Below are 10,480 nucleotides of genomic sequence, written 5' to 3' on the forward strand. Positions count from 1 at the left end.
CCTCGCCTTTTCGCTTGCGGATTGTGGACTGTGGCCATCTAAAAATATCACAGAGGAAAACTGAGGGGGAGGCTCGGATTGTGTTTGTGACATTTATTAAGGAATCATCCACTCCCTGCGTGCTAAAAAAACATTGTCTTTTTCAGGATGGAAAACAAATGGGATGAGTACAATGTGGTAAAAGGTTGACCAGCAGATCTTCTACCACTGGCTGCTGCTGTAATGGTATTATATTTCTATGCTCTGACTACCACAGAATTCAGCCACAGCCTTAATCCTGGTCTGTTTCACTTCTTATTTTATGTCTTTTGGATTTCTGCCGGCTGTTTAGTGCTCATTTGAGTCATGGCTGTTTCACAATAACAGCAACAAAGAAAGTTAACATGTGCTCGCTAGTTACTGTCCCTGCAGCACCTAAGTGGCAGAATGACCTTGAAATATAGGAGAGCTGGGTCCGTTGGGTCAGGGGGACAATTGGGACAGTGCATGTTTAGTTAGAAAGCAACTATGCCTTTATCATTTCAGAGCATGTCTGTACATACAATAAACATATTGGAGAGCTGATTTCCTGGCCCATTGGTCAGTGTTGACTTTAATAAAGGAAACTAAGACGAAAATTATTCTTTAACCTTTTTTTCCATGATGAAGATGAGACACTGACGAGCTGAAAATTAATTTTGCTAACAAAAATTTTGACAAAATCCGTTTCATTTTCACTGACAAGACGAAACAAGATAAAAATGTCATTGGTGAACTATTGGACTTTTGAAATGTGAGGAGAGGAGGACAGTCAACAACGACCGTGCTTGCGATTATTTTCTAATGCCGCTTGAGTGGTGTGAGATTGGAGCGCCGCATGGAGCTAAACTCCAGTAAATAGTCTGCACCAGGATTTTTTACTAGCCTGCAAACACAAACACCGGAGCAGCGCAATCCATTCGTGCGAGCTGTAATCCAGCAGTAAATAATCAGCCGTGTGTGGATGGTGGTGCTGTTGAACGGACTCATGGAGTTTGGTGGATGCATGTTGTGGACCAAGCACAAAAACACAGGTTTGAAGTTCAACAAATTTATTTTCCCAAAAAATAAATTTTACAAAGCAAATGACTAAAGATAACAAAATTTGAGTTATAGGGCTCTTTTTTTTAAAAGATTTTTTTGGGGCTTTTTGCCTTTAATGAACAGGACAGAGTGAAATGGGGTGAGAGAGAGAGTGGGGGTTGACATGCAGCGAATGGTTGCATGACGGGGTCGAGCCTGTGGCCGCTGCGGCCGCTGCGGTGGGACATCACCTCTGTGCATGGGGCGCCGGCACTATCCACTACGCTACTGACCCCCCAGAGTTATAGGGCTCTTAAAAGACGGCGATAAAAAATAACTCTACTAAAAAAAAGGCTACCAAAACTAGACATTAACTCAACAAACAGACCTATGGGGCAACATAGACCAACTTAAACACAAAGGGGAGAACTCCCCCCCCATGACATCACAGCTCTCGTTGCAGTCCATGGGACACCCTTCTCCATAAAAGCAGGCTCTGCCCTAAGCCCCGCCTTTTGCCCAGCTCCAACCGGGAAGTGACTTCAGGTAACTCAAAGACAAAGAGAAATTAATTAATAACTTACAAAAGCAAAAAGCAAAATGACAAAACAATGTAAACCAAATGTGCATGCTTCATCTAGAAAACAGTGTGTTGTCAAAACGCTAATACACTTTAAACTAAACAAACTGGCGTTATGTATATTTTAAGTGACTGCACATTAAAGGTAACTGAACGTGTGGTAATGGTGTGGGTGAGCATGGGAATCATTCAGCCTTTTGTGTGGTTGTAGGCACGGCCATCACAATGCAGCAGTGGCTGTGAGCAGTTAGCTCTGCTTGTTAGCCAGTGAACGGCAGCAGAGCTAGCAGCCACCAGACGCCAGCCTTCACATTTGTTCCCCGTGGGACTCCACTCAGATCCTGACTATTTGTTGAAGGTTTAGGGTTTGATTGCTGTTTGACAGGCAGGTAGGAGGGTCAGTTATCTGCGGGTGTAGCTGTGCTGTATATAAACAGTCTGAACTCTGCGGTGTTTTCTCTGACACAGCTGAGAGTTTCATTTTAATCCATTTTTTCTCATTTTTTTGAGACCATCAATAGAGAGATGTTGAGCTTTTCAAATACTGATTAGCATTAGTAAATGCTCGTAAATCATTCCTTAAACCTGTCGAAGACTCTGCTAAAGAAATGCAAGTTTGAAACTGTAGGAAAAAAAAGATTTCTAAATTAAATTTTTATGCAACCTGTCACCTTGATTCTAATTTCTGATTCCTATATTATTCTAATTTGATAAGTTGAATTAGAAAAAAACTAGAAGTTAACAAAAATGTCATTAATCTTCATTGACTTAAACGTTTTGAGTTATCAGCAACTTAAATTAGACTAAAACATAAAGGATAAAAATGATTAAAATGTGGTTAAAACCAATAAGCATGTTTACCTCTAAAGACCATGACTAAATCTAAAATGGCTGTCAAAACAAACACTGCTGTTGGTTTGTGCCAACAAAAGGAAGGCAAAAACAAGACAAAGGCTTTTCCTCATTGAAAATGACCCACTGTAAAGTCACTGAGTGAATGTTTACAGCATTAATTTCATATTCACTAAAAAAAACTCAACAGCCTACATAAACTTAAAGGCTGCAGGTAGCCTATGGTAGCCACATTAAGTTGATAGTTGCCACTAAAAAACAAAACAAATTACATATCTCACTAATTTATGGGGGAAAAAACACCATTTTCACCCAAAGAATTATGTGAACAACTGACACTGTAAATATAAAGTGTTTAAATTACAATTGGTCAGTTTAAATGATGTTTTTTTTTAGCCCAAACCAAGGTGTACCAACCATCCTGAGGAGTCAGATTTTGGGGGGAAATGCTCTCCTTGTATATTTTACAAAACTGTGCCTGAGGCTTGGGTTAGGCTCTAAAACACTTGACAAATTGTTAGCAGACACCTGTATCTGGTCAGGGATTTTTATCACTGTTCAAGTAGTTTCTAATCATGGAGGGTTATTCCATGTACAAACAAGAATGTCCCAACTGACCCCGCTCTCCCCTACTGATCATTAGTCTTCTCATGATTGGTAATCAGTGATCAGTTTTCATCTTAATACCTGAACTTGGACTCCAAATGCGATTTTTCACCCCCAGCCTGAAAACCAAGTAAACTTGTTAACCTCATGCAGAGGCTCTTGTCATTGTTTCCATGCATTCATACTATCCTTTACTATTTTCCTCCGTTTAAAGTCAGTCATAAAAATGCTGGGAAAATGAGAACCATACACTACAGTACCATGCATCTGCCCACACGGCAAACCCAAAACTCAACAGGAGCACTCATCACTCAACTTCCTCTTGCAAGGCCATTTGTACAGTATGTACTCATGCACTGGGAACCCACAGTTTGCAGTCTGTAAATCAGAGAGTTCAAACACGACTTCCGGAGAGCCATATAGGACAGCAAAGGCAGAGCAAAGGGAGCCACATCCTGTGGCTAACAGGAAATACTGGTTAAATGACAGGTTTGCATAAATGAAGGACTGCTGGGCTTGCCATCACACCCTGCAAATGGATTGTTTCCCTAAATTTATCTGCGTCTGTGTTTAAAAAGTGTAAATTTGAAAATGGTGATGACTCTACCCGAAGCTACTGTATGACAGATGGGTCCTTCCTGTTATGCTGCAACATTTCCTGTCCACATGAATTACTTCCTCATATGTTCTTTTAAATATATTTCTGACAAATGGCTTCAATTATAGATTAAGGCCTTCCTTGTTACATTAACACAGAATAATGCACATTAAAAATATTTAGTTTTTACACACGTGCTCAATGTTATGAGCCATACAATTACAAAACACTCTCTTCGGCTTCCAGTTCTATGAGTTTGTTCTTTGCGGATTTCCTATTTCAAACTGATGTTTTGTTTCTCTAAAACATCACTGTAGTCCAGGGTTTTCTTGTACTTGTAATCATAGATCTCTAACTTGTCCGAGTTTCCTTTGAGAGCCTGGAGTTCCTGCTGCAGGGCATCATTTTAGCAGGTCATTGCCTCTTCCTGATGTTGCACTGCTGCACACAGCTCCTCCTTTTCTTTCTCAAGGTCATGAAGTTCTTAAATGTTCTGCATATTATTTTTCCTTTTAGCATCACAATCTGCTTGTACGTTATCAAAGGTGCTCAGCTTATCCTTGAGGTCCTGGAAACTTTGGTCATGACTGTGACAGTGAAGGTCCATCACCTCATTTGACCCGTTTGTTGTTTTGTAGGTTTCATAAATGTTGCACTGACGTTGGACCTTGTCAGTGAGCACCTTCACTTGTTTTTGAAGGGAGACGTATATTTTCCTCGCAGATCTTTCTTCTGCTTTCACCACATCGTATTCTCCCTTTGAAATTATACAGCTCCTAAACTGTCTCTTCATTGTGTGAATTTCTTGGTGCAGGGTCTTGAGCTGTTCGATGATGGCCTGTAGGTTCACGGTCATGGCATAAAAGTTGCAGTCCGCATCTGTCTGTTCCTGGTGGAGGTCAATGCTGTCATTGTCCTTCAGGGAGTCCAGAGGAGTTTTGATGTTTTTGCCGCAACTCATTTTTTGCTCTCTCAAAACTTGAAAGTGAAAAATACTTCTCTGTTTACCATAGAAATACAGTACCAAGCTGTACTGTCAGTGCTGAAGTGATTATAACCAGTAGAGTGCAGTGAAATCGTGATGAAAACACTCTGTATTAGTACGTAGGAGGCAAACAGACTTGAGTTCGATTGAACCGAACCAAACTGGACAGGTGTGGAAGCACTTTTAAATCTTGTGAAATCCTGTCATTGAAATGAAGGGTTAAAATATAGGCCTACATGGTTCTGTTACAAAAATAATAAAATAAAAATATTCGATAGAGTAAGCTACCTAAATCCGAATCACTCACAGAGCTAAGGTTACTTTAGTTCCACCCTGATATCTTTATAGACCAAATATGAACCAGTCCACTCATAAGGATAATTATTTAAGTGTTTGATATTGACGTATAGGTTTTTCTGACAAATAAACTTGTCCCTATTCCTATATTGAAAACAAAATCAGCAATTATGACTCCCAAATGTTGCTGCATAATAGCAATGCCCCAGATATAAACAACAGTACATCACATTTCTTGGTTCCCATACTGAGCACACCTTCTTTGAATAAACTAGCTGATGTGTCTGAGCTTGCCATTGAGTTAAATCTAATTTCTCTTAACGAGGCTGCACTCTTGACTCATTTTCCCAGGCTTGTTTACATGCTTCCTTTAACAGTCTTGCGTCGGTGGGCCATGAATGTGTTTTCTCTGGTGGCTTCCTATCTGAAAGAGCCGTTATTATCTGACTGCTTCATTCAGAAATCTCTGTAAGTGTCTTGATGAGGATTGCCTGAACACGCAGGAGTTTTCAATTCCCCGACAATAAGAAACAGATTTAAACATTATCTCCCATCCCTTTGGTGTAAAGAAAAAAAACAACAACTGAAGGAATAGTGCCAGACAGACAAGGGCCATTTAACTTGTACCAGACGAGGCTAAATACACTCTCCAGTATCCATGAAAACAGGCGGTTCAGAGAGTGATTTAACTAGGTCTGCACGGTGCACAAGATAGATTTTAGAGTGTAAACAATTCAATAATGGAAGAGAAATCACTTTCCTCTGGTTTTAATCTTGTAGGGCCATCTATATAAAAGGTTACGTGGTGGTTTTTAGCAGACTTGGTGAATTTAAATCAGAAAATGAATCTCTTTTTTTGTACTATTTTATGGGACATCTTGCCTTTTCCAGAGGGATACCACCAAACCATAAAATGGTTGGCTTTTTTAAACAATGTTGCATAACTTTAATTTCTTTCTCAACCTAGTTTTGTAACAATTTGGGTGGAATAACTGTTGTTTTCGAGGGAAATACCGTGCAGTTAAAGAATTTATATCGTCAAGGGCAGCCTGACCAATATTTGTGAGCATCAACAACGCTCCGCCAAAGTCATAAATAGAAGTGACATGCAACCCAAACTGCACAGGACATCTGAGGGCACTTTCCTGTTGCTGATCTTGCACTTTGACCTTCCAACTAAGGAGGTCAGAACCATAGACTGTATAACAAAATCAACATAGTTACCGTGACGTAACCCATTGGTTTGTGGACTGCTATTTTGAAGCCCCGAGTTCAACATTTTAGCCGTCAACATTTTGGTTCTTTGGAGCCAGAGGTGACCATATTTGGACAAAGGGTACAGCTGTGGAGGAGGCCACGCGTTTAATTATACGTAACTTTAAGGCTTAATAAAATGTAAAGGGGTGAGTTAAATTAAAATTCACCCCCTCACAGTATTACCTATAGAGACCACAACTGTTTTTTGTATTAGGGTGTAAACATGTTTATTTCTGCAGTAAAGTTGGGCATTTTAACATAGGGGTATATGGAGACTGACTGGCTTCTGGAGCCTTTCAGCACTTTTCAGAATTTTTACAAGGAAGCATGAAGAGTCCTATATCTTGCAGGCTGATTTTGGCACCAGACTCAGTAATTCTCAAACACAAAAAGAACATGCAAAATCCATGCAGAGCAGACAAAGGCCCAATAATAAAACACAGATGACAGTGCTACTTAACCGCTGCATTGGCCACTGTTCTTTCTGTGCTCATGTGCATTTCCCCTGAGCGCTCCACTTTCTATTCACAGTCTAAAAACATAGGTTTGGCTAACTGGAGCCTTTTCCTTAGGTGTAACAGTGAATACGTTTGTCCTGGGATAGAAGCCAACCCCCAGCTGTGACCCTGAATTAATATTTATGAATTAAACATTAAACTGTAGTCGTGGACAGGGCTGGCCCATGGAATAATTACCTTTTTTTTTTTTTTTAACTTCTTTCAGGATAGCTGGGAGGATGTTTATTTTATTTCAGTTTGAGTTAAGAAACGAACATTAAAGTAAAGTACCAGTCAAAAGTTTGGACACACTTAATTTACTTGAATGGAAAAGTGTGTCCAAATATATGAAATATATAATGTAAAAATAAATAAATAACACAAAGCCTGTAATGCAAACTGGGTGTGTTGGGTTTAAAAGAAGACAGCATTTACCCGACAGTGAGGGTCTCATGAAAAATGTTATCATGTTGCATCATGGGAGATGTAGAATCCAGCATTTTTTGGAGTTTGACCCACATGAATAAAAGTCAGGATATCTTAGCTCCTTCATATTTGAACACTTAGTAATCGGACTCTTGTTAAAGGGTAATAATTCACATTAGTTTCACCCATGGGCCCTTTTTAAAGGGAACCTTTATTATGGTCATTTTATTATTTATGGTATTATGGGTTCTAACAGACCTTGTTTACATGCTTTATGTTAAAAAAGCCCCACAGTTTTCCTCATACCGTCTGTGCTGGAACACCTGTATTCACCATCTGCCTGACAAGCTCAATCTCTTTAAGCCATCCTCCCGAAAAAGCCCAGTCTGCCCTGATTGGTCACATTTAAGAGAGGCATAAGGAGAAATGGATACAACGTTAGAAGCAGGGCCCTGTTCATGCCTATGGAATTAGCTCAGTGACACATGAAGCGATGCGAAAATACCTGGATCTCCCACATCATGGGACCCATAGAGCAAGTGCACTTAAGACTTTCAGCAGCCTACCGGTTTAGTGCTCTGCCAACTTGGATGTGGATAAAATGATTTAATCTTGCGACTCTCCCAGATTTTTGAGATGTAATAGGACAGAATGGATCAAATCCTGATAGTGAAACGAGTCAAAATTTATCCACTGATTTACAGACGTCTCTTTCACGATGTAGGTCAATGAGGAAAGTCTTTGGGCCCAATGGCATCACCTGATGGACCTGGCCATTGTAACTGCACATTTAGCCATGATGTAAAATTTGCTTTAAAACCCAGTGCTGTTCCTGGGGGCTTGGTCTCTGCAGCATGATTGCAGCCAGAGGAACAGCTGTAGTGACACTTTCTAGTGTGAAAATCCCCAATAAACACTTCTACATCAAAATATTCACAGCCTGACATGATCCCAAATCAGGGAGACACTGACAGCATCAGAGACATCTTTCCCTGGCGTTAGCATGTAACTATATGTAGCAGTTTATGTAAGGAAACACTTACACCATCGTGCCCGGAGCAGATGACCATATAAAGAAATTTGTCATGAGCTGACGTCAACTTGTCCGGAAAGTAGAAAAAAAGATGACAGTAATCAGAACAGTCTGAAGTCTGAGGATTTTGCTCACTGGGATTGCTTTTACAAACTCAATATTTGAAATTTTGGCCACATTTAAGATTTAAATACATACATCCGACACTGTAACATCATCTGTATATATGACAGATAGTAAGGAAAAGCATAATAGCCCCTTTAGTCCCCTTTAAACACTTTTAACCATCACGACAATTAAAATTTTTAATGCTTTCTTCTTGTGTGAGAGAAATATGTACACACTGGGCCAATTCCACAGAGACGTTTGAAAGTTTCCAGTTTGAGGCGATGGAGATGTTGACCCCGAAGGAAAATATCCTCCAGCACTCAAAACGGCTAAATCTGGCGCTGCCCTCAAAGCTTTTAACCAAATTCATTCTTTTCTTTAATTTTATTTGAGGAGAGGGTTGTCAAGAACAATATTACATGTGTAAGCGCAGACACTGACGCATGTTGCTGTCATATACTCTACATCTGGGTAAATAACAAATTTGACTTAAAATCAAGCACGCCACACACACACACATCCGCACACACAAGCTTTGGGTGTCCCACCACACTAGTCAGGGACCAAACGAGACAAGACCTATCATGTCTCCTCTCAGTGAGAGCAGACATTGTTGACTCACTGTAGTCTAGAGGCGCTCAGCCTGCGTCCCACCACAGCTATGCACTGTCTGACCAGAGCCTCGGAGCAAGGGTGTGCAGACTCACACACGTTTATGGATGCAAGAAAACGTTACACAAACACGGTCAGACGCACATAGCTACATACAGGTACAAAAACACATACATATGCTAGTCCTTTTCTCCAGCTCTGCGGTTTGCTCTTTAATCCACTCAGTCACAACACATTCAAGAGCAAAAAAAACCCCACGCTCTTTCTTTGGTCTTTCCGTCCTTCAGTTGCACTTAAGACCTAACTGTTGATTACTTCATATATCCGTTATGCAGTAATCTGGGAGGCGATGTTTGCTCTTTGGGGATAGACATTACACCTGTTAGACACTTCTGCAAAGCCTTTCTGAAAACCACTTGTGATGAAGGGCTCAGTTTTCTCTCCACAAATCCTCCAGCCATGTGCCTCGAGTGTGCCAGACACACTCCAGTCTGTCCACAGACACCAAGCCCCCAGTCTCAAGCTCCACTTAAAGGCTCATTAGACCTGACATCATAGTGAATCGAGTGATGTTCAGGTATTCATGCAGACTCCTCACTCCCACGCTTGGATTAACCTGTTACGCCCCAGGCAAAAAAACAACAACATGCAGTTAGGCCCCCCATTGGCCCCCCACCTCCCCTTCTTTGTGCATTCTGTATGTACACTTTGCCTCCACTAATTACAGTGCACACAGCAGACTATAAATGGCAGCTTCATTATAAGTCAAGAGACCCAGAAAACAAGCACTATTCCTGTGCTGGAATAATACAACCTGGCCCCAGGTTTTCTGTGTATGAATTTGGGGTAATTTGATTAAACACAATTTTAATTGGGAATGTGAGCACAATATTAAGTAAAAGAATGAAGGTCTTCTGTGTCAGTTAGGTGCTGCATCTCCACAAACTTGGGGCCAAATTTCTACAAAAATCTAAAGGATGTGATTTACCTTAACTAAGAAATCCCTTTCTGGCAGAAAGCCCTCAGACTTCTCCCAACAGCGTGCTACAGCTCTCTTCAGCCCTCCTACAGTGCTAACAGTGTGCAACAGTAGCTAACATTAGCATAGAAATGGAGTCTGCTAAACAGGGGCGTAAATGTAGACAGTGCATGTGGTGTGGTTGCACTGGGGCCCATGGGACAGGGGGGCCTGTAGAGAGGGCAGGCCCTCTGACAGCGTGTTGGCCAGAGATCAGGCTCTTGTAGCTCATTGAGAAGACCAACTCAGAAATACACCCATGTTCCAAGAGCAACTCATTCAATTAAAAAAGTGGGGCCAGCTGCTATGTATGCCGTCGTAAAGGTGAACCCATCTCCATCATGGCTTCTTTTTTTCCAGTCAGTATTAATCTATTATACAATTAAATTAGATGTTTACTTCACAGAAACTATAAAACAACGAATAAACTAACTAAAACTAAAAAAATATTTAATTGAATCAATACTTTATTTGGTATTTTTGTCATATACAGATTTGCGCTGATGATTGCTGGGTAATATATATGTTGATGTTGCACAGTGTCAAGTTGTAGCTAGTTCAGACACAAAA

The sequence above is a fragment of the Epinephelus moara genome, chromosome 5 (assembly GCF_006386435.1).
Source record: "Epinephelus moara isolate mb chromosome 5, YSFRI_EMoa_1.0, whole genome shotgun sequence".
NCBI classification, from domain to species: domain Eukaryota; kingdom Metazoa; phylum Chordata; class Actinopteri; order Perciformes; family Serranidae; genus Epinephelus; species Epinephelus moara.